Below are 25,202 nucleotides of genomic sequence, written 5' to 3' on the forward strand. Positions count from 1 at the left end.
TGGAGGGTAGAAGGAGCAGAACCCGGTCCCCGGGTTCAAAGTCGTGCACCTGGGCCGCTTGGTTATAGGTCCGTTCCTGCCTGCCCTGAGCAGCCTTTAAGTTCTCCCGAGCTAGGGTCTCTGCCTGGGCAAAGCAGTCCTGTAGTTGGAGGACATACTTCAAGAGTCCCTGGGTTGGAGAGGGGGACTGCTCCCAAGTCTCCCGCATCAAGTCCAGCAGGCCCTGTGGGCGACATCCATACAACAGCTCAAACAGGGAAAACTTGGTTGAGGACTGGGGCACCTCCCAGATGGCTAGCAGCAGGGGAGGGAGCAGCTGATACCACTGGCATAGTTCCTCCGGGGGGAACTTCCACAACATCTCCTTGAGGGTCAGGTTGAACCGCTCGACCAACCCATCCATCTGCGGGTGGTAGATAGAGGTGCGTAGCTGTTTTACCCCCAGGAGTTTGCAGACCTGCTGTAACAGAGGTAAAATTGGTGCCCTGATAGGTCAGAATTTCGCGGGGCAGGCCCACCCGCGCAAAGACCTTTACCAGTTCCCCGGCGATGGTCCGGGCAGGAGTGCTTCGCAGCGGGATGGCCTCGGGGAACCGTGTGGCGTAGACTAAGATGATCAGGACATACTGGAATCCAGCATTGCTTTTTGGGAGCGGGCCCACCAGGTCGATAGCCACTCATTCAAAGGGGGTCTCAATTACTGGCATGGGGACCAGGGGTGCCTTGGGCACGTGCTGCGGAGTGGCTAATTGGCATTCTGGGCAGGAGCTACAGTAGTTCCTCACCTCCTGGTGAACACCGGGCCAGAAGAACCGTGCCAAGATCTGGGTGAGGGTCTTCTCATGGCCCAGATGCCCAGCGGCCAGGACGTCATGGGCCAGCTTCATCACGGCTCGCCGGTGACCCCGCGGTACCAGCAGCTGTGTTTGGGGTTCTTTCATGCGGGAGTCCCAGTCGATCCAGTAAAGACAGTCCCAGAGCAACTCGAAGTGGGACCACTGGGTTGCGCGCTGAGGGTCGATGACGGTACCATCAATGGCCGCGAGTTGTTTGTAGGCCCAACTAAGGACAGGGTCAGCCCTCTGGTCCCGGCAAAAGTCGGTATGAAGGAGGGGCTCGACCGCGGGCTCCAGTCGAGGGTCACTGGTTTCCTCGTTCCCCACCTCAGTCCCCGGGGTCCCATCCACTTCCTCCGGTAAAGCCTCCTGGCGTTCTGCTTCCAGTGCCAGTGTCAACCGGAGGACCTCCTCAAAGGCGGGCCAGTCCCATCCCAGGATCACCGGGTATGCCAGCCGAGGGGCTAGGCAGACCACGACACATTGGGTGATGCCAGCTACCATCAGCGGGATACAGGCACTGGGGTATGGCTGGACGTCCCCATGGATACATTGTAGAAGTATCGTTCCTAAGCGGGGGTCTGCCGGGGGCCCCAGGGCCTGCCAGATTAACATCTGGCCACAGCCGGAGTCAATCAATGCCTGGGTTGCCTGGTCCCCAACGACTACCGGGACCGTAAGCTTGGGGGCCTGTGCCAACTGGGCCCAGGTGTCCCCTGCACAGACCTGCCCAAAGCTGCAGTCCATTTCTGCACAGTCACGCTGCAGGTGTCCCGTCTGCCCACACCAGAAACAGGGTCCTAGTTCAGGGTGACCACCCCTGGGGGGAGCTCCCTTGGGACCTCTGAGAGGGCTCCGCTGGGTCCTCGAGGACCCCGGCCCAGAGGGGGCCATTCCGGACCGAGGGGCCGGCTCCGGGCGTTGGGCCCGAGGCCCCAGACGGGTATCCTGCCTGCGGCCCAGGTTTCGCGGCCCAGTCAGGGAGTTCTCCCTTTTGTCCGAGGTAAGGCATTTGGGCCCGGGATTTGGAGGCCGAAAGGCAGGCCCCACAGAGGTTTTGGCCGCAAGAAAGTCCTCCATCAGTGAGACAGCCGCGGTCAATGTTGCCGGTCAGTGGCGGAGCACCCAGGCTCGTCCTCGGCCTGGCAGGGTGTGTACGAACTGCTCTGGGACGACCTGTTCGGTGACCTCCTCTGCGGTCCAAGTTTCTGGCTGTAACCATCAGCGACACGTCTCCTTCAGGGCTTGTGCCACCAGCCGGGGTCGGGCGCCTGGGGGATACGTCTGGCCCCGGAACCGCTGCCGAAAGGTCTCAGGGCTAACGTCTAGGGCATCCAAAATTGCTGCCTTGACTCGGCCGTAATCCGTGGCTTCGTCCGTCACCAGCCCCCGGTATGCCGTCTGGGCGGTCCCAGTCAGATACGGGGCCAGAAGGGTGGCCCTTTGGTCCCAGGCCCACCCTGCGACGAGGGCCACGCGTTCGAAGGTCACCAGGAACGCCTCGGGGTCATCGTCGGGGCCCATCTTGGTGAGTCGTACTGGGGCAGCGGAGTGGGGTGCCCCAGCGCCGTCCCCTGGCGCTTCTACAGGGCAGGGTAGCGCGGCCACCAGCTGCTGCAGCTGGGTTCCGAACTGCTGCACAAGCTGTTGCTGCTGCTCAAGCTGGGCGGCATACTGCTGCTGCTACTGCTGGAGCTGGGCGGTATCCTGCTGCTGCAGTTGCTGTAGCTGGGCGGCCTGCTGCCGGTCCTGATTCTCTGCCAGCAGCTGGAACAACCACTCCATCTCCATGATCCTTTAGGGGAGGGCGATGTCGCCCTTCGGCTCTTCTCACAGGGGCCAAGGGGTCGTATCACCACACTCCTGGTGCCACGTGTAAGTGAGTGGTGCCGGGGCTCGACCCTCTCCGGGGAGGAAGGGAGCCACGCCGGCCCACTCTGCTCCGGTTGGCCCTGGAAGTTAGCCTGGCAGCCCTTGCGGTACTTGTCTGTCCGGCGGGCAAGGGGCTCAGGCCCTCCGGCAGGGCTGAGCCGTAACAACCACGAGGCACTGGTTCCTACGTCAGGACAGATAACAACACAGAGTCAGTAAACTCGGGCCTGGATCCAGGTGGGGCAGCAAACACTGGGTCAATAAGCCTTGGTCAGGGCTGAGCAATAGTGATTGTTCAAGGCCCAGCCCTAGGTCAGGGCGGGTGAGCAAACGCTGAGTCGGCAAGCTCAGGCCTTGGGTCAGGACTAAGCAATAGTAGCAGTTTTAAAGGCCCAGCCGTAGGTCAGGGCGGGCGAGCAAATGCTGAGTCGGCAAGCTCAGGCCTTGGGTCAGGACTAAGCAATAGTAGCAGTTTTAAAGGCCCAGCCCTAGTTCAGGGCGGGCTGCAAACACTGAGTCGGTAAGCTCAGGCCTGGGGTCAGGACTGAGCAGCAGTAAAAGTTTAGAGGCCCAGCCCTTGGGTAGGGTGGGGCAGCAAATGCTCAGTCAGTAGGCTCAGCAATCGGCCTTCTCAGGCCAGGGAGAGGGGAAGTCTGCCACCCCGGAGTGGGTGGCAGGGGGGACGCAGACCCTCCCACTCCACTGCGTCCCAGCCCGGGGCCCTAACAGCGGCTGTCACTCCGCTGGTCAGTCAGTGGGGATCCTGGTCGCAACACACTGACATAGGCTCTGGCAACTCCGCAGCCTGACTGGGGTCGGCTGCCCCCGGGCTGCTTCCGTACTTCCCCTCGGGACCTACCAGGGTCCTAACGTCGGCCTCTGCAGGGTCCAGGAGCATAGGCTCATCACGACCCGGGGCTGGGTGGTAGGTCCAGGAGTTCCTCAGAATACTCGGGCCACGGTAGCGCCGGCGGCTCCTCCGGGTGGCAGCAGTCGTGGGGAAGCTCTGGCGGCTCCTCTGGGTAGTAGGCGCAGGGAAGTTCCGGCAGCTCCTCCTCGTAGCGAGCGCGGGGAAGCTCCAGCAGCTCCTCCTGGTAGCGAGCGTGGGGAAGCTCCGGCAGCTCCTCCTGGTGGCGAGCCCAGGGAAGCTCCGGCGGTCTGGGCGGATTCCCTGGGTCACCGGAGTCTCCCAGTTTCGAGCTCCCGGAGGAATGTCTGTTCTCTCCGGCCCCTGGCGCCTGACTGAGCTCTGAAGGCCGGCTTTTATAGTTCCGTAGCTCCGCCCACTCTGACTTCTGCTGGGGCTCGACCCTCTCTGGGGAGAAGGGGAGCCACGCTGGCCCACTACGTTCACCTATATTTGGGAGTGAATTTCCCAGTACTATGCTAATTGCTGGCTTTACATATGTTTGATTTATGCTTGCTCTTGCATGAGAAGCTTTGTAATAAAGACCAACTCCTGTTAAACCAATCACCCCTGTTCTAAAATATCTGGGAAAAAATCATGATTGAAGAAACATGTTTGAACTGAAGCACTGCAAGTTGGGATCTAGGTTATTCACCTCTCGTAATACAACAAGTAAATAAAGTGATAGCTGATTGGAGGAAAACGCTATAGAAGCAGTGGGCTGGTTTACTTTGCTTTTCTATGGTATTACAAATGAAAAAATATATACTGGTGCTTAGCAGTATACTTGAAAACACCACAAATAGCTCACATCTTTCTCCTCCTACAATAGCACAGTGTTAAAAGACTGACATGTTGAAAGGACAGTGAGGATTAAGGAACTTGCAGTATGTGTTATATGTGTAAACGCACAGCACAGTCTATCTAATTTCAGTCCAAACATTCTACCACCCAATAATAGAATAGGGGATGATAGGGGTCTCTTCTGTATCAGCTAGAGTACAAGAAGTAAATGAAATGGTGGGTAAGGATTGGCAGATTTGCTTCACTATAAGACAAAATGGTGGGATACCCTTTCCCTCCACCATTCTACATCCAAAACATTTGTCTGCTGTTGGGTAACTGGGACATAGAAGATCAGACATCTGTGTGCCAGATACATAAAGCAATTTGACTCATACATGGCAATACCTGCTATCTACCAGTTACCTTAAGATGTTTTGGGAGGGAAGGCACATGACAGTGTCAAGATTCCCATCACTGTTTTCTTTCCAATTCATTTTCAATAGCTAGGCTGGCATGACAAAGTGTATAAAGGTAGTTGAAGTCAACACACCATGTATCTATGTTTGAGACTGATTTCTGAGAGATAAGGAGGTAAATGGGTCCATTATGTTACTATACAAGTCTGATTGAGTGGCAGGTTTACACGTACACAAGACTCTTTCCGTTGTCTTTTTCTTTCTCTCAAAATTACATAGACGTTTTAATTCTTTCCTTTCGAGTCATTGATGATATTGCTGTTTCTGGAGTAGACACTTCCCCACTGGGCCAGTACAGAACCAGTGTCCCAGATTCCTCTTAGTGTTGTACTGCTGGAAATACTGTCTTTATAATGTACAACTGAATTCCTAACCACTTGTGCTCATAAAAATTCCCATTGCATCTCATGGGAAAATAGAGGATTTATCCATGTCCTGGCCAAATCTCTAATTTGGGTCCTGCTCCCACTGGGGTCAATGAGGGTTTACCCACTGATTTCAGTGAAAACATATTTGGGAAGTTTTTCACACTTAATGTGCCCCCTGCTTTTTCCTCAACTGCTGTGCATGGTGAAAAAGCTGTCGTAATCCACACAAGAAGTGGTTGTGTTTCAGTAGTAGGCGCAGTAAAATGTGTCTCTGTATCCATACATGTGCAGTCCTTTAAAATGCTCTGGGATCCTTCAGAATGAAAAGTGCTGTATAATAGTCATTAATATTGTTCTTGGATAAAATTTTCAGAAGTGTCTAAGTGACTTAGGAGCCTAAATGCCATTGAATGTCAATGGGACTTAGACTCCAAGGTTACTTAGGTGCTTTTAAAAATTTTGCCTGTTATTGATATTATTGTTGTTATGATACTTTCTCAGATGGTTCTCACAGCTTTCTCACAGGCAATATTTTGCATTGTTATTTAGAAAATGTCTCTCTTTCCCGCATTCTTGGTTTTTATCTTATTGCCCCTTCCCCCACTTTGAAATTTTTCCAATGATTTAAAGACATCCCTAAACTTGCAAGCTTAAAAATGAAACAAAGTTGAAGCAAGTTTGTTCTGCATTACATAGGCTCTGTATTCAGACAGCGCTAGGGAAAATGAAGTTCTCTAATGAAATGCCATACAATTCTATGCCCAAATGCAATAGCACTATCAGTGTAGTCTATACAAAGTGATAGCATGGTGTCTGTTCCCTAAGGAGCAGTAGATAAAGTAATCTAACAAGAACGGACTTCAAACAGTAGGACTCAGCTAACAAAAATAAACACCACATCCCACTCTTTTTTCTATTTTTTTTCTATTTTTTTTTTACATTTTCTTTGCACTTCTCAGCTTTCCCTCAGGAATATTTTTCCTTCCTCTGGGTTTCATGTTGTCATGGAGACTGGTATGTTAAAGTCTGTGCGGCTGGTAACTGCTTATTTTCAATATTTCCTATTCACACTTGATGTGAACTAAGCAAAAGAAGATCTTATTTTTTCCCCAATAATTCCAGTAACTTTACAGTATGAAATCAGCTGAAGAGTTGGCAATGTATTCATCTTTTCTGCCCTGTAGCATCTATATTTATCCAGGTGCTCTAATTAAATACTCTGCTAAGGACTCTTAGGTTTGAAGGTCCCAGTACTGTAGACTATGCCAAGTTGCTTACATTTGAGGGTCACTCTAGGTGAAATTATGGATGGACCCAAGAGGCAAAATTTGGATCTGGATTGTGGCCCATTCAGTTTTGGGGTTTTAAGGCCTAGGGCTTTGATTTGACTCTACAGAGATGGCAACCACCCACCAAATTCAGATGTAGAGCCAAATTCTGAATAAAGTTTTGGTGCTTAAAGGGAGTTCTTGTCCATGGCTTTGCTTCAGGGTCCAGCTCTATGTAAATGTTTCACAGAAGCATAGAAATCATCAAATCATAGACGTGTAGGGCTGAAAGAGACCTTGAGAAGTCATCAAATCCAGCCTCCTGCACTGAGTCAGGAAAAAATAAACCTAGATCATCCCTGACAGGTGTCTGTCCAGACTGTTCTTAAAAACTTCCAATGACAGGGATTCCACAGCCTCGATTGAAAGTCGATTCCAAAGCTTAGTTACCCTGTAGTTAGGAAGAGTTTTCCTAATACTTAACCTAAATCTCCATTGCTTCAGATTAAGCCCATTATTTCTTGTCCTACCTTCACTGAACATGGAGAACAATTGATCAAAGTTCTCTGGGTAACAGCCCTTAGCATATATGAAGACTGTTACCAGGTCCCCCCTCAGTTTTCTTTTCTCAACACTAAACCTACCCAGGTTTTTAAACTTTTCCTCGTAGGTCAGGTTTTCTAAACCTTTTATCATTTTTGTTGCTCACTTCTGAACTCTCTCCAATTCATCTTCATCTTTCCTAAAGTGTGGCACCCAGAACTAGACACAGTGCTCCATCTGAGGCCTCACCAGTGCTGACTAGAGCAGGACACTTACCTCCTGCATTTTACCTACAACACTCCTGTTACTAAGACCCAGAATGATACTAGCTTTCTTTGCAGCTGCATCACATTGACGACTTTTATTGAACTTGTGATCCATTATAAACCCCACATCTTTTTAAATAATACTATCACCTAGCCAGTTATTCCACATTTTGTAGTTGTACATCTGATTTATCCTTCTTAAGTGTAGTACTTTGCACTTGTCTTTATTGAATTTCATCATGTTGAATTCAGACCAATTCTCCAATTTGTCAGGGTTGTTTTAAATTCTAATTCTGTCTTCCAAAGTGCTAGCAACCTCTCCCAGCCTGGAGTCATCTGAAATTTTTATAAGGATACTCTCCACTCCATTATCCAAGTTATTAAAGAAAATATTGAATAGTCCTGGAGCCATGACTGAGTCATACAGGACCCCACTAGATACACCCTTCCAGTTTGTCAAGAACCATTGATAACTACTCTTTGAGTATGATCTTTCAACCAGTTGTGCACCCACCTTACAATAATTTCAACTAGACCACATATCCCTAGTTTGCTTATGAGAATATCATGTGGGACTGTGTCTAAAGCCTTACTAAAATCAAGAAGTATCAGGTCTACTGCTTCCCCCCTTCACTAGGCAAATAACCCTGTTTAAAGAAGGAAATTAGCTTGGTTTAGCATAATTTGTTCTTGACAAATCCATGCTGGCTATTCCTTATAACCCGATTATCCCCCAGGTGCTTACAAATTGATTTTTTTAGTAATTTGTTCCAGCATCTTTCTAAGTATCAAAGTTAGGCTCTTTGATCTATACATTCTCATGTCCTCCTTGTTCCCCTTTTTGATGGTAGATACTATATTGGCCCTTTTCCAGTCTTCTGGGACCTCATCCATTCTCCAGGAGTTCCCAAAAATAATTGCTAACAGTTCCAAGATTGCTTCAGCTCATTCCTTAAGCACCTAGGATGAATTTAATCAGACCCTGCCAACTTGAATACATCTAACTTACTGAGTATTCTTTAACCTGATCATTTCCTGTTTTGGCTTGCATTCCTTCCTTCTTGTTGTTAATATTAATTGTGTTGAGTATCTGGCCATGTTTAACCTTTTTAGTGAAGACTGAAGCCAAATTGGCATCTTGCACTTCAGCCTTCTTGATGTCATCAGCTATTATCTCTCTTTCCCCGCTATGTAGAAGATCTATGACTTCCTACATCTTTCTCTTGCATCTAATGTATTTTTAAAACCTCCTCTTATTGCTTTTTTATGTCCCTTGTTAGGTGTAATTCATTTTGTGCCTTAGCCTTTCTGATTTTGTTCCTACATGCTCGTGCTATTCTTTTGAACTCCTCCTTAGCAATTTGGTCATGTTTCCACTTTTTGTAGGATTCCTTTTTGAATTTCAGGTTACTATAGAGCTCCTCATGGAACCATATTGTCCTTTTATTATTATTCCTGACTTTCCCTCACATGAAAATAGTTTGCGGTTATGCCTTTATTATTGTCTCCTTGAGAAACTGCCTGCTGTCCTGAACTCCTTTTTCCTTTAGATTTCCTTCCCATGGGACCTTACATACCAGTTCTCTGAGTTTGTTAATGTCTGATTGTTTGAAGTCCATTGTCCTCATTCTGCTGTTCTCATTCCCTCTTTTCCTTAGAATCACGAAATCTACCATTTCATGATCACATTCACCCAAATTGCCTTTCACCTTTCGATTCTCTACCAATTCCTCCCTATTGGTTAGAATCAAGTCTAAAATGGCTGTCTCCCGAGCTACTTTCTCCACAGTTATCCCCAATACATTCTAAGAACTTACTGGAAATGTTGTGTTTTGCCATATTACTTCTTTTCATGAATGAGAAAAGAAAGAGGAAGAATAGAGAAGGATTGGAAGAGAAAAGTTATTTAAATAGAGTTCAAGAGTCAAGGAATCAGGGTTGATACAACTGGGGGATAGGAAGAAATCAAAATGGCAGGACAAACTCCTGAAAAAGGCAAAAACAGATTAGTGAGAAAACCAGAAAATCTCCCAATACATTAGCTCGGCATCTAAAACTGGTCAGATGCTCAGAGTATTGTCATCAGAAATATTTTTTTAAATAATGACCGTTATTTTATTAATACATACAATTGGTTCTTATCTTAAATTTTGTGATGAGCAGGATGCCTAACTAGGCACGGCCACATCTCAACACTTAGGTCATATAACTTAACCAAGTAAAACACATTTATTTGTATGCAATAGAATAGAACAAGTTTTCAAATATTTTATCCAAAATAAAAAGAAATGAGAACATATAGCAGGTGTCAATAACAGAACAGCTTGATTTTTTCTAAATATTTGGGGCTAGAATTCACCTGATCTTAACTAATCCATATATTTGAATCACAAGATGTAAAGAAACCAATAGTTAGCTAAAGAAATGCCATGTTAATAGATTATATATGTGTATGTGTGTATAATTGTGTGGGTGTTTTATATACACATATAAATACACACATACTCTTAAAATTTTCTTTCTGTACTTTGACGGAGGTAGACTGACTACTTCTTTTCACATGTTTATGCACATGCTGTTCAGGACTGTTGTGGGATATTTTCCTCCTATTTCTATTAAGATTCTCATATGGCTCCCATCACCATTTTATCTGAGCTCCTAATTCTCTTAGCTTCTAATCCATGAATTGTTGTTTATTTCTTTGGAAGGGTTTGGGGTAGTGGGTTTGTGCATCTTGAATGTTTACCCTGCACCATGTGACCCATTTTCAATCAATGCATCTCATTTTCTTTTCCATTGGTCCTGGTAACTTTCCAGCCCTGATATGGGAGGAAAATTAATCCATACCTAGGTAGTTTTCCTTTAATGGCTCTTGGCTAGTCATTGCTTAACACACTTGACTGGGAGTGAATTGCTACTTTTCATCTCTTAGGACATATACTATAGGCCTCATTTTGATGAAAAGGAACCTTACTACCTCAGTCAACAGGGAATCAGTTTTAACAGGAGTTATATGCATGAATTTATATACACTGAGATGAGAAAATACCTGTACAAATATTTTTGTAGGTGTTGTCTTGAAGCCAGCCAATCTGTGTTCCACTCCCTAACCTGCTATACCTTAGAATATCTCAGCTGGATAGCTAGATCAATGGCTATAATTCCTACAATAAGCTAAGAAACAGAGCCAACAGCATTTGGTCTCCTCCCAATCAAAGAAGTAGAACTAAACTCCACTGAGGAAACATTAGGCCAAGGGCTTATCAAAATAGGCCTTAAGTGCCCTTTACTATAAAATCTATTTAAATTGTACATAAATAAACAGATGAATTTTGATTCCTTCCCAATTCAAGATGAAAGAGAGACCCTGCAATGAGCTCTTGACACTCATTAGCATGTTCAAGAATATGCTATTCAATTAAAAACCTAAATGAAGTGTCTTGAAAGGAAAACAATTTGCTAGCTGATTCACTAAAATGACAAATGATTAAGAAAATCAGGGTGATGGTTCAGCAGAACTGGGTAAATAATTGCCTTGCTCCAGCTACTGTAAACAAGTCAAAAGTGCTAAGTAAAGAAGTGCCAATAGCCCTTGTTTGCACCAGGTATTTGCAGGACAAGTTCTGTCATCCCATTGCTCGTATGTTGCTACAATTAGCTGTATTTTCATAGGTTGTCCTTAAGTAGAGAGCAAGCAGGAATGAGATGTCCACTATTAAAAAGACACTTTCAAGGCTATAAAGCTAAAAATATTGACCTACAGCACCTTGACATTATTTCAGTGAAGACTGGACTGATCTTTTGGACCCCCGAGGTGTTTGTTTTATTTTAAGAGATTTTATTTTCAGTTTTTCCATGCTGCTTTGGAAATTTACCAGCCACAAGCCAAGGCCTGACTTTGCCAGGCGAACAATAGACCAGGAGTCACACGCACACCATCTCAGATAAAAAGGCCAAACCATCCTGTGCTTTTGCCTGATCTGCAGTGATGGTTTATGTAAGAAAATATCATAAAAATTAAAGTGCATTGGCCATGATGTGCAAGTGGAGCTAAGTGGTACAATGCCATGCTACGAACAGCAGTGCTAAAAGCAACCGGCACGTTGTGAGCTGGTCTAAGAATGCAACAAAAACTGGAGGTTATAGTAAAAGAATAAAAATGGAGATGCCCAGAGTACAGTGATTTACATTATGGGATCCCAACAAATGAAGTGGATACAAAATAAACACAGGTAAATACTGCATGAAGGACAGTATTTTCTGATTATCTGTCAATTTCCAATTTGTCTGGGTCTCATCATATCAAGGCATGGCACAGAGCAATATATAGGTCTCTCTTTCCTTCTGTATGACCTGCACTTCTATCCTTTTTGCATCTATATGGAATGCTGCATTGTATATGTTGTACATCCTTTCCATCCATATTTCCATTGCTGTGGGGCATGTCTGTGTGCTCACCCCTTCCCTTTATTGTCTAAAAACTGATTATACTGTGATTTGAACCAGAATAAATGGTGGATTTTCTGTAACTTGAAGACTTCAAGTCAAGATTTGAGCACTTCAGTAACTCAGCCAGAGGTTATGGGCCTGTAACAGGAGAGGGTGGGTGAAGTTCTGTGGCCTGAGATGTGCAGGAGGTAAGATGAGATGATCATGACAGTCCCTTCTGGCCTTAGAGTCTATGAGTCTAATCTTGGTGCACAAAGAACAAAGTGTGCTAAGGAAGGACTGAGCTGGTCAGTGGCCACACCCTCCTGATGAGTGGTGTCAGGCTTGCAGGTAGGAGCAATGAAAGATGCTTATTTTCAATCCTTGGGGATAAACCAATGAGGAAAACCAAAACTCTGTTTATACTTGTGTATAATTCAATTTCATCTCATTTGGAACATGACAGAAAGATGAATACTAAAATGAAAACAGCTTTTAAATTAAAGACAACCTTTTAAAGCAATCAACATTAAAGAATAATGGAACTGGAACAATAAGTAAATGACATGCACTACTGCTTGGAAACAAAATTAAAATCTTCTACAATTGTGTATTGATGGGATTGATTTAATTGTTCACATTCTTTGTAATGGTAATATGTAGGTTGAATACTGTTTCCCACTTATACTGCCCCATAAAGTTACTGGACACTTACTCCTATCTTTCAACCTTCCTCTAACCTTCTCACAACACAATATTTAGTTCCTTTGACACAGAATATCCATCTTATATAGAATTTGTAAGTAAATCTACTCTTTCTTTAATAGACAGCAAGCTATAAGGCTCTGCAAATGATGACTCCCAGAAGATTTACAGAAGTGAGCTTTCAGCATGGACAGAGCCCAATTTTCAATTATAAATGGTTTATGTATGACATCTAGAGCTCATATTTGGATGTCCAAATAAGATCTTAAGTGCATAAAATCCCATTTTATATGCCTACATGCCAGTTTGTGGGATTTGGACACCCTATTAAGGAGCCTATGGGCTGGTCTACACTTGGGGGGGGGGAATCGATCTAAGATACGCAACTTCAGCTACGTGAATAGCGTAGCTGAAATCGAAGTATCTTAGATCGAGTTACCTACTGTCCTCACGGCGTGGGATCGACGTCCGCGGCTCCCTTTGTCGACTCTGCTACCGCCGTTTGGGTTGGTGGAGTTCCGGAGTCAACAGGAGCACGTTCGGGGATCGATATATCACATCTAGATGAGACGCGATATATCGATCCCTGAGAAATCCATTGCTACCCGCTGATACAGCCGGTAGTGAAGATGTACCCTGTGTTTGAACACAGGGTTAAAAACAAACCTTGCAAACTACAGTTCTCCAATACGTTTCACTGAGAATGCCAATAAAAATAAGTGCCAATAAGGCTAAATTATAGGCTTTAGTCATAATTTTTTCCCTCAGTTTCACACTTGCTTGCACAGTAGAACACATTAAAAATGGAATTGACCTATACGTGAATGTGGTTTTGCACTTCCTCATTTCCTTTACTTCCATATGCCTCAGTCATGCACCTGTGGTGTGCCCAATTTCAGGAATACAGATACAGCTGTTTAAAATGTGTGTGTGTGTGTGTCACTGTCAGAAGGCTCAACTGAAAACACCCACTAAAATAGAATATCAATCATTGTGAGCATGAAAAACCTAAATGGTGTGTTCAAATTGTTTGGGCTAAAGTATACAAAAGGCACCCTTTAATTACAAATTACATTGCCAATGATGCCTGTCTGAACTACCATCTTCTCCCTATAAATGTCTTTTGTGCTTTCTTCTTTATCACTCCTTAGGCCTAGAATACCTTGCTTGAAAGCTAGTCTCTCTCCTCCTTCAAATCTCTACTCTGTGTTTCTGCCACAACACCTACAAGAAATCAACCAGTTTTAAATGGCTAAACTGAGGGGTATTTGGGGCAGATGCCTAAGGGATAATGGGAAAAAAAGTAAATATTTATGTATTTAATTATGTAGCCAATTATTTCATTTTATCAAAAAACCCCAGTGAGGAGTACTTGTGGCACCTTACAGACTAACATTAGCATGCTGTTATGTATAATCATCATAGGTTGAATAGATGTAAATTGTAGGATTAGAATTATAGAAGTATAAGATTGATAAGTATTTAGAAGTGATAAGTATGGATTAAGTATCTAAGTAGGGCTGAAATGCAAGGCCTTAGGCTGTAAGATGTCAGTGTAGCCACACTAGGCCTTAAAGTTAAGAAATGCTTGACATAAGTGACCAAAGAATGACCCCATGCCACAAGATTATGGGAATAGATGTACCAATGGGTGGTATTGTGAAAAACTGTCCACAAGATTAATTTTGGATCACAAAATGCCTAGAGGCACTTTTGTTTCTACCACATGCCCCAGCCACATGGTGCGCTATGTGCGCAAATGCTAATGAGAATAAAAGGAACTATAAACAATCTATGAAAAATGGGCACCCCAGTATTCTTGGGGGATACAGTACAAATAAGGGAAAAGAGGGTGGACACCTTCATGCATATGTATGGGGTACAGTGAGAATCATAAGATAAAAGAGGGTTACTGGATAGCGTAAAATGAGTTCCCTATGGGAAAACTCCAAGAGGAACCATCCCTCTACTGATGATCAATTGGCAAGGCAGCCATTAGACCCTAAGAATGTCATTAAGGATGTGAGTTTGACTATCTTTGTAACTTGTACATAGATCTTTATAGGATTTCTATATGCTTGGATAATCATAACCTGAATTGTAACTTTAATAAAACTTGTAAAACAGACTAGATCTTGTACTTGTGAAATGTATGTGTGGCCACTATCCTTGGTCTTTATGAGTTCCTAGAGATTCTAAATCTGAAACAAGTAGTGCAGGTGACTTTCACTCTTTTGAGCTTGAAACTGTAGCCACCAGAGCCGAACCCATGGTTGTGTAATATAACATTACTAAATTCACTTTAAATAAAATAAAAGGCTACAATTATAAAACTAGTAAAAAGAAATGTATATGAATAAAAAGGTTGTTTACATTTGAATATTTTCCTTTCCATCATCCTTCCTGTGTTGCTGTTCTTAAATCTCTGAAGGGATTATTTTTTACCTCTATCTTTGTACAGCAACTAGGACAAAGGGGCATTGATCCTGACTGGAATTTCTGGGTGCTGCTGTAATAGAAATATTAAATAATGAGAATAATAATTTATATTGTCTCATGCAGTCACTGCAAGGCTAATTCTATTCCTGTGGAAGGCCTTGGGGCTAATAACCTGGCTTCACTGAAGTCAATGGCAAAACTCCCATTGACTTCAATGGGACCAGGATTTTATTACCGCTAACTTCAATGGGTGCAGGATTACACCTCTTTTGAGTAAATCCACCTTTGATATCTGCCTAAATGTTATGCTCAGCTAGGACCAGTAATCAAAGCTCAGATATAATCTACACTACAATCCTTACATGAAGTCGAACAATTAATAGTGAGAAATACTACAATAAACTCTTTTTCATGACTAATGGATTCCTCTTTTTGGATTTCTAAACATGACTTCTACCTAGACATCTGCCACTAGGTAGTAGCCCTGATGCATAATAACCATGCTCAGTTCAGGAAATATCCATTATTCATTTCCAAAGTACCTTCTGGCTGATCTACTGAATCACCTTCTGTTTGAGAGTTTATGAGTACACTGAATTAATCCTTTATGCAGCAGAGGCTGAAACCTACATGTTTGATTTTAGTTTTATCCTTTGCTGTGTTCCATGGTTGTGTAACTGCAGCTGACATCAAGGTAAGGCTTGGGAATTTCCCACAGGAAATGCTTGCTCCGGTATGAGTAGGCACCCTCTTGTTGTCTGCTGTTGGTGTTTAATTTTGAACACCAAACATTCCTCCCTTCATATATCTAAAAGTATTTCTGTTCTGTGATTAAGGCTGGTATTAGATGACCTTTACTCTTCTTTCCCTTACTTTCCTCTTAAGAGTTAAATGAAAGCCTTCCGTTCCTCTACAGGGTACTTAGAACTACGGCACTATGGCGCTAGCAGCAGGTTGGTTTCATTATACTGATAGGATACATGTGCTGTTTTTTATCTCTAGCATTTTCTCAGTAATTCAGCACTTTAAAGTCTCAGCTGTCTACCGATCTGCAGACAATTGTTTGGTGTAATACTATCCGGAAAAAGCTGATAAAATGCAGATGTGACTAGGTCTCTGAAATTTGTGGTTTGCTAAGTGGGTTTTTTTTTCTTCTTCTTCTTCTTCTTCTTTTTGCCATTCTTGCCCATGGCAAGTCAGCTTCCCTGCCAGGCATGAAGGCAGAACTTTTATTGAAATGTTGCAAAGAGGAGGTAATTGCTAAAAATTTTCTATAATTAAGGAAGTTAGTTGAAATGCAAAGCAGCAGAGTTACAATTTTTAACCCCCCTGCCCCATTTTTTTGGGTTTTTTTAAAAATCATATCCATTGGCAACCTCTCTCTGTGTTTTGGCCAATCCATGTCTAATAGTTTTCCTTTTCCAAAAATGTATGTATAAGTGTAGATCTCTGACAACTTTGTCCAAATACTGTTTTAGCAGACTATTTTCAACCCTTTTGTTAATGAAAAACCAATGGCCTGGTTTTCAAAGGTGCTGATCTCTTATAGCTTCTGTGGGGCTCATCTACATAAAAAGATCTGATTGTTTGAAAAAGATTGGAAATAGTACAGTTAGATGGCAGGATACCACCATGACTTGCATCTGAAGAAGTGTTTTTTTAATCCACAAAAGCTTATGCCTAAATAAATCTGTTAGTCTTTAAGGTGCCACCAGACTCCTCTTTGTTTTTGTGGATACAGATTAACACGGTTACCCCTCTGATACTTAGTGGTTAGTGTAGACCAGGACAAATTATATTTAGCATAATAGTATCAACTCACTATAATTAAATCCTGACTACCACTTATCCTGGGCTACACTGTCTTCTAAGTCATGGTCAGCTTCCTCTGTGTCATCCAACTCAATTGATCACAGTTTGAAAATCACAAAATCTCAAATATTGCTGCAAATTGTATAACTTGGACTAGGTATGGTGTCAATTTGCTTGTTAGCGCTATTTACTTTGATTAAGTGAAGTTGCTGTGTAACATTTTCCAAAGGCATGATCTATATACAATATTTGAACCAGCAGGTCAATTGGGGGTGTGATTTTTTTAACTGATAATTATACCATGAGACTTCTAGTGAGCATGCAGTTATAACAGTATAAAGGTACCATTTATACAAGGGGGGTTGGGAATTGTACCACTTTAAATATACAACTGTACTTAAATTGGTGTACCTTTTGTGTGTAGACAAGACCTTAGAGATAAGGTCCCATTTTGAAAAGTGATTTAGGCACTTAAGAGCCCAAGGCCTGGCCTACACATAAAACTTAGAGCAGCCTAGCTATGTGACTCAGGGCTATGGAAAATTTTGTGCCCTGAGCTCCGTAGTTAGGTCAACCTAACCCTGGTGTAGACACAGATAGGTTGATGGAAGAATGCTTCCATTGATCTAGGTACCCCCTCTCCGAGAAGTAAATTACCTACATGGATGGAAAAACCCTTTTTGTTTATGTAGGAAGTATCTATCCTACAGCACTATGGCTGCAGCACCTACCCATGACACCGTAGTGACTGAAGTGTACGCATACCCTTGGTGCAGCTGACTTTCAATTAGACTTTGGTTCCTGAGCGCCTTAGTCGCTTTCAAAAATGGGATTTAGGCTCCTAAGTCACTTGAGAACTTTAGAGAGTTTTAGCCCCGTCAATGAATGTTCCAAACAGATGAACATTTCCATAAGAAAAGTATCTTCTGAGGTGGATGGAGGGGAAGTAGGAATTTGCAAAAAGTGCTGATTGGCATCTGTGATTCACACACAGCTGTAGTGATTTATGCACTAGACAGGGTATCCATTCCAATTCAAATGAAAAGCCATCTTGCAATTAAAGGCTCAGTTTGCAGTTCCTGATTTCTGAAGGAAGAGGGCGTTTCTATTTATTTCAGAAATGTTTAGTGGTTACATGCATGGCTGGCAGCAATTTACCACAATGTGTAAATTAGTCAATCCCAAAGTCAGTAAACGTTTGCTTTGAAGTGGACATTAATGAAGTGCACCATTAGAGCCTAATGATTGTTCACATTTGTATTTTAGGGGCCTCTCTTGCTTTTGATGTCTTAGTGCCTTGGTTTCTTGACTTTAGTTATCTAAATGCCAGGGCTGCACAACTCCTAAGAGAACTCAAAAAAAAAAATTAATGAAAAAAGTTAGTACTGGCCTGACTGATGTTGGCACTTCAAAGCTGGAACAGACTAAATTGCTGTAGACTGCTTAATTCAAAAGTGCTCCCTTGTGGATGACAGTGCATGGTGACAAAGTTCAATTGGCAACAGGAGACAGGCAAGATCAAAGGCTCTCTATTGTAACAGTTTTGTTCCATGAAGAATTGCTTATTGTCAGTAGTTTTTCAAGCCTTTACTGGCTCCAGCTTCATATCAGAATTCTCTGGTTCAGAACCAGCTTAAATAAATAATTGTAATTATATCCTTCTGATAATACATTTCAGTTCTAATTGTTGCATGTTGTGTCTATCTACAGGTCCACAAAACCATTCCGTGTAATGATTAGGGGGAAGATACTATTTTGGGGTTGTTCAGAGGAGTTAAAAATACAAAGGCTATATAAAGTTATATGCTACCACTTAGGGTTTATTCCAGACAAAGCCATAATGCCTCTAATATTAGGATGCAAATGGTGCCTTTTCTAGTTTGCATCATTTCCCCATCTACTTAACCAAATTGAACCTAATCCTGTAAATAGGGCTCACTCTCTTTCTGTGGCAGTCTCTGATTTAAGTGAATTCAACAGAAAGGCAGAACTTAATACTAACAAACAATTTCGTGGTTATATAAATCCAAAAAAAATGTTCATCATCATTCATACTGGACCACTGTGTGTGTATGTGTGTGTGTGTTCGTTCTCCTTAAACAGCTTAGGAAAATAAGACACTTTCGTTTAGAAGAAGCCCTTTTTTAAAGCCATCTAATTACAGAAGAACCCACAATTTTTAGAATTATTATTTGTAGCCCAATAACAGTCACAATGTGCAAGCCATGTCCAAACACAAAAAAGACACTGCTGTCTCTCAACATTATTTTTTAAAGACGTTGTCTCATAAAATGTACACCACGTTGTCTAAATCACTTGTCTTGAACTAATTATGGAAACATGTTTGGTGACAATTAAGAAAACCGCCATATATGATCATTGTGATGCATCATGTTGACAGAAGTTACTTTTATATTTGTGTAACCACAGATACCTCAGTATTTTCCAAATACAACACCACCGCTTTGGTTTCAGCGTCAAATTAGTAAATACATCTAAACAGAGAGGAGGCGACAACAAAGAGAAATGCATTACAATGGAATCATACACACTACAGACATAGATGAGTTTATCTAGTGCCTTTTTATTTAAACACACTAAAAGAGACTCCCAAGTTGTTCCAATCATTCTTTAAGCTTCATTTATATAGAGCAAGTATGGTTTGTGTTTCGTTTGTTTGTAGTTTTTTTTAACTAGGTCTGAAATACCATTCTAAAACAGGCTTAAAAGTGCCTATACAATTTAACTCTATCAGCTTCGCGGTTGTAAATTATGATGGAACACATCATTAGCTGCAGACTTGTATGTTCCCCTTTAATCACGCTAAAGTACTCATAAGCCCCAACTGAGCAATTATGAATAATTAAATCAATTAGAGACAGTCAAACACCAGGTCTTGTGGCTAAACTAGTGTCAGCATCCATAATATTTTAACAGTAAATGCAAATGTCTGGATTTGGATGGGGCAGGGGGAAGGCGGAGGACAAAAGCTTATACAGATGCCAAAGCGTGTTGCTTAGTGATGGCTTTACAATAATATCATGAAGATTATAGGCTGCCTTCCCAAGGAAAACAATAGTAATGAAATTCCAATAAAATATTTTTGTACAAGTTTGAAAGCTTTGAAATGAGTTAATTAAAAAAGGATAAAATGCAGATCCTACAGAAATATGCTGAATAAATTAGTACATTCATCTGAGTTAAATACTTTCTTGCACAAATTGGACCTAACCTCTCTTCTTTTCTTTTGGTACAACAGTTTTCTTCAGTATGGCGTTTAAAACAAAACAATATCCCCTTAGAATTCTGTCCAACACAATTAAATTTTGGAAGCACTTTTTGAGGACAGAAAAGATTGATACCTTTAAGGTTTCAGAAAATATGTAGATTTTGCACCTCATCCAGATGACTATTTGATTATTTGATACTGTGTCGTGCAAATTGCTATAGCCATGATGTTTGCCAACAAAATTAAGGCCTATCCTGCACACTAGCTCCAAGGAGCTGAGGGGGTAAAAGGAGTCCCCTCACACTGGTATACTAAACTACTGCTTCCTGTGTGGTAGGGGGGAAGCAGTCTCTGCAGAACTGCTGTGTCTCACCCTTGTGCAGTGGGGCAGAAAGGGGGGTGGGACAGTCTTGGCTCCACCCCTAATCTGCCCAGTGGTGTAGTTACGCCAGCACATCAAGAACAGTATAAAATAATGTGATAGGTGTAACTTATCACCACTTACCTCCTCACTGGAGCCAGGAGGAGACTGGGAGCAAAATTATAACTCCCCAAGTCACAGTCTCCCTGGGAGCCTGCTCCAGCCCAGCAGTGAGCTAGATTGCAGACTAATGATCCAACCCTGAATTAGCATATTAACATTAGCATATTAGATGCCTGTTCCCTTAAAATAAAACTCACTTGGCCAGATATTTAATTAATTTTGCTTGGGTCCCCAATTCAGCAAAGCACTTAAGTATGTACATAAATGTAAATACATGCTTAAATTCTATTGAGTTCAATGGGACATAAGCACATGCTTAAAGATGAGAACATGCTAAAGCACCCTCTGAACCGGGGCGTAGGTTTGTACAAAATAACAAGTGGACTTGTTCAAGGTGCTAGGCATCCCAGCCATAAGTTACAAAAGCCAGTGACACACAAAAGGAATAGTAACTAGTTAATTTTTTCTACTAGTCTATTTAATTTACCAATGAGAGAGTTCATAATGATTATTTGCTTTAATAGACCTTCCATAGATTGCACAGATACTGAATTCTTATTGTTATTATTTATCAGTTATTTTATGGTATTGTCCAGAGGCCTGAACATAGCTGGGGCACCATCCCAATGGGCATGGTACGAACTTGGATGAAGAGACCGTTCCCGTTTTGGGGAGTTTCAGAATAGTTTCCTGTACATATCAAATGTTATTATGGGAAATATATTTATAGCAAAGTACCTATATGATTATAAGCTCATTTAGTAATAACCAGAACTAAAATTTAATCTGTGCAATATTTCTTATGACTTTCTGAACCCACAGATCATATATATGCAGTTGTTCTTGCTTTTTCCAAACAATTATACCTAGCTCTTACACAGCACTTTTTTCCACGGATCTCAAAATGCTTTACAAAGATCAGTATCATTATTCCCATTTTACAGATGAGTAAACTGGGGTACAGCAACTACCCAGGATCAGCCAGTAGAAGAGCTGGGAATAGAACCAAAATCTCCTGTCCTAATCCAGTGCACTATCCACTACACCACACTTCATCCACACAAGGGCTCTTTCCACATTCTCATTCACGTGGGCTGAGTTCCAATTAAACAAATGGAACAGCACACAGGTGCAGAGGTCCAGACTCCCACAACAAATTGCAGGCTCTGAGCCAAGCAGAATGGCTTTTCTTCTCCTTATTGATAGGTAACAATCAGAATGAAAGGGTGAAATCCTGGCCCCACTGACATCAGTGAGAGTTTTGCCATGGACTTCAGTGGGGCCAGGATTTCACTACAAGTATTTGGTACATAAACATACACACTTAAGACCTGATCTTGTAATAAGATCGGCCATTGCAAAACTTATTGCAGTATCCAGACCATAAACTGCATAATTAGAAAACATATCAGCTCTGTGGAGATGTAGCAGCAGGCCCAGGTTTTGCAATTTACCATCTTACATTATGCAGTAGAAGTAATAGTTTCCACTAATCTGGTACAAATCTTCAATTCAGTCTCATTGGTATGATGGACTTGATAAAGAGTAAAAACTAATATTAACACGATAAAAAATAATTTCTGGCAAACAGAAAACTTGTTTAAAATATACCATTTATTCCATTTGTATAGAATTAGTTAGATGTGTCAATTAAATTCAGAATTGCTTTATCATACTCTACTGATAAAATACAGTGGTCAATTCCATGGGTGAAATCCTGGCCCTATTGCAGTTAATGGCAAAACTTCCATTGTCTTCAATAGGGCTGAGATATCACCCTTTAATTTTACTAGGTATAATTGCATACTTGGTTGATGTATTCTTAAAACAAATTTTAAAAATGATCACTTGATTCAGAGACTAGAATATGGTAAATTTTGACTGCAAATTTGCATTACAGTAAAGACAAAAAAATCTTAAAACAATATATGTATATTGAGACTCCCTGGCTACAGAAAAATGAGAACTATCTGCTTTTGCTTTTCAAGATTGCTTTTGGGGAAAAATAATCCTGGAAAGAGAACTCTTATATTAGCCTGCCATTGCTATTACTTTGCTTATTCTTGTTGGTGATTTAATTGTCAGGTTGGATTGATTTCCTGGGGGGAAAATATATATATATATATATATATATATATATGCAGGAAAATAGCTATGTTTGGATTTTTCGATTTTAGTGTGGGTTTTTTTCTTCCAGAACATTTTTGTTGGCCTGTTTGTTTCATACTCTATCAGCCTACATCAGGGTATATGTTTGCAATGTTATACTACCTATTGGTCCAGTCCTGTACCCATACTCCTGCAATGCCTTAACCATTCAGAGTCTGAACCTGCTAGATGTGAGTGCCCTCACTGCTCACAGAACCTAGCCTTAAATTCACAGAAACCAATAAAACTAGACTGAGCCTGTCTGCCCAGCCTTTAGTGAGGGTTAGCATGTAGCTCCATCCCTAGCCATAGAACCAGGAATGAACTGTGTTTTGAAGAGTTACAATTCCTCCTTTTCTCTCCCATTGCTCTTAGAAGGAAGCTGATTTCACACCTCTTTACTAGATTCATTTCAGGAAAGATGTGGACAAACTGGAAAAAATCCAGAGAAGAGCAACAAAAATAATTAAAGGTCTAGGAAACGTGACCTATGAGGGAAAATTGAAAAAAAAAAAAAAAAGGGGGGGAGTTGTTTAGCCTGGAGAAGAGAAGACTGAGAGGGGACATGATAACAGTTTTCAAGTACATTAAACTTGTTACAAGGAGAAGGGACAAAAATTGTTCTTAACTTCTGAGGATAAGACAAGAAGTAATGGATTTAAATTGCAGCAAGGCGGTTTAGGCTGGACATTAGAAAAAACTTCCTGTCAGGGTGGTTAAGCACTGGAATAAATTGCCTAGAGAAGTTGTGAAATCTCTGACGTTGGACGTTTTTAAGAGCAGGTTAGACAAATACCTGTCAGGTATGGTCTAGATAATATTTAGTCCTGCCATGAGTGCAGGGGACTGGACTAGATGACCTCTCAAGGTCCCCTCCAGTCATACCATTCTATGATTCAGTATACTTTCCACCCACCCTAGTGTCCAGCTCCACACTTGTGAAAGCAGTTTTGGCCACTCCTCCTTCCTCTCTGGCTTCTCCTGGGCTACATGTTTCTGGAAGTGGGTGGGGTTATCCAGAGGACAGGGGCTGTGATTTTCCCCACAGCTGGATTCAGATTTAAGATGCAGGTAGCTCAGTCTTACTCAGATGGCACAGGTTTTGGTGGGTTTAGCTTTACTTCTCTGCACAGCTGAGTATGGGGGAATGTTTATACTGCAAAAAAAAAAAGATCTTATCTCAGATTAGCTAAAATGAATGAGCAGCAAAGAATCCTGTGGCACCTTATAGACTAACAGACGTTTTGGAGCATGAGCTTTCGTGAGTGAATACCCACTTCGTCAGATGCATGTAGTGGAAAATTCCAGGGGCAGGTATATATATGCAAGCAAGCTAGAGATAACGAGGTTAGTTCAATCAGGGAGGATGAGGCCCTGTTCTGGCAGTTGAGGTGTGAAAACCAAGGGAGGAGAAACTGGTTCTGTAATTGGCAAGCCATTCACAGTCTTTGTTTAATCATGAGCTGATGGTGTCAAATTTGCAGATGAACTGAAGCTCAGCAGTTTCTCTTTGAAGTCTGGTCCTGAAGTTTTTTTGCTGCAGGATGGCCACCCTAAGGTCTGCTATAGTGTGGCCAGGGAGGTTGAAGTGTTCTCCTACAAGTTCTTGTATATTGCCATTCCTAATATCTGATTTGTGTCCGTTTATCCTTTTCCGTAGCGACTGTCCAGTTTGGCCGATGTACATAGCAGAGGGGCATTGCTGGCATATGATAGCGTATATTACATTGGTGGACATGCAGGTGAATGAACCGGTGATGGTGTGGCTGAACTGGTTAGGTCCTGTGATGGTGTCGCTGGTGTAGATATGTGGGCAGAGTTGGCATCGAGGTTTGTTGCATGGATTGGTTCCTGAGCTAGAGTTACTATGGTGCGGTGTGCAGTTACTGGTGAGAATATATTTCAGGTTGGCAGGTTGTCTGTGGGCGAGGACTGGCCTGCCACCCAAGGCCTGTGAAAGTGTGGGATCATTGTCCAGGATGAGTTGTAGATCCCTGATGATGCGTTGGAGGGGTTTTAGCTGGGGACTGTATGTGATGGCCAGTGGAGTCCTGTTGTATGTGATGGCCAGTGGAGTCTTTCTTGGGTTTGTCTTGCAGTAGGAGGCTTCTGGGTACACGTCTGGCTCTGTTGATCTGTTTCCTTATTTCCTTGTGTGGGTATTGTAGTTTTGAGAATGCTTGGTGGAGATTTTGTAAGTGTTGGTCTCTGTCTGAGGGGTTAGAGCAGATGCGGTTGTACCTCAGTGCTTGGCTGTAGACAATGGATCGTGTGATGTGCCCGGGATGGAAACTGGAGGCATGAAGGTAGGCATAGCAGTCGGTAGGTTTTCGGTATAGGGTGGTGTTAATGTGACCATCACTTATTTGCACTATGGTGTCTAGGAAGTGGACCTCCTGTGTAGACTGGTCCAGGCTGAGGTTGATGGTGGGGTGGAAGCTGTTGAAATCGTGGTGGAATTTTTCCAGAGTCTCCTTCCCAGGGTCCAGATGATGAAGATGTCATCAATGTAGCATAGATAGAGAAGGGGCGTGAGTGGACGAGAGCTGAGGAAGTGTTCTTCCAGGTCGGCCATAAAACTATTGGCATATTGTGGGGCCATGCGGGTGCCCATAGCGGTATCACTGATCTGGAG

This window comes from Gopherus evgoodei, chromosome 5 (genome assembly GCF_007399415.2).
Source record: "Gopherus evgoodei ecotype Sinaloan lineage chromosome 5, rGopEvg1_v1.p, whole genome shotgun sequence".
Classification (NCBI taxonomy): Eukaryota; Metazoa; Chordata; order Testudines; family Testudinidae; genus Gopherus; species Gopherus evgoodei.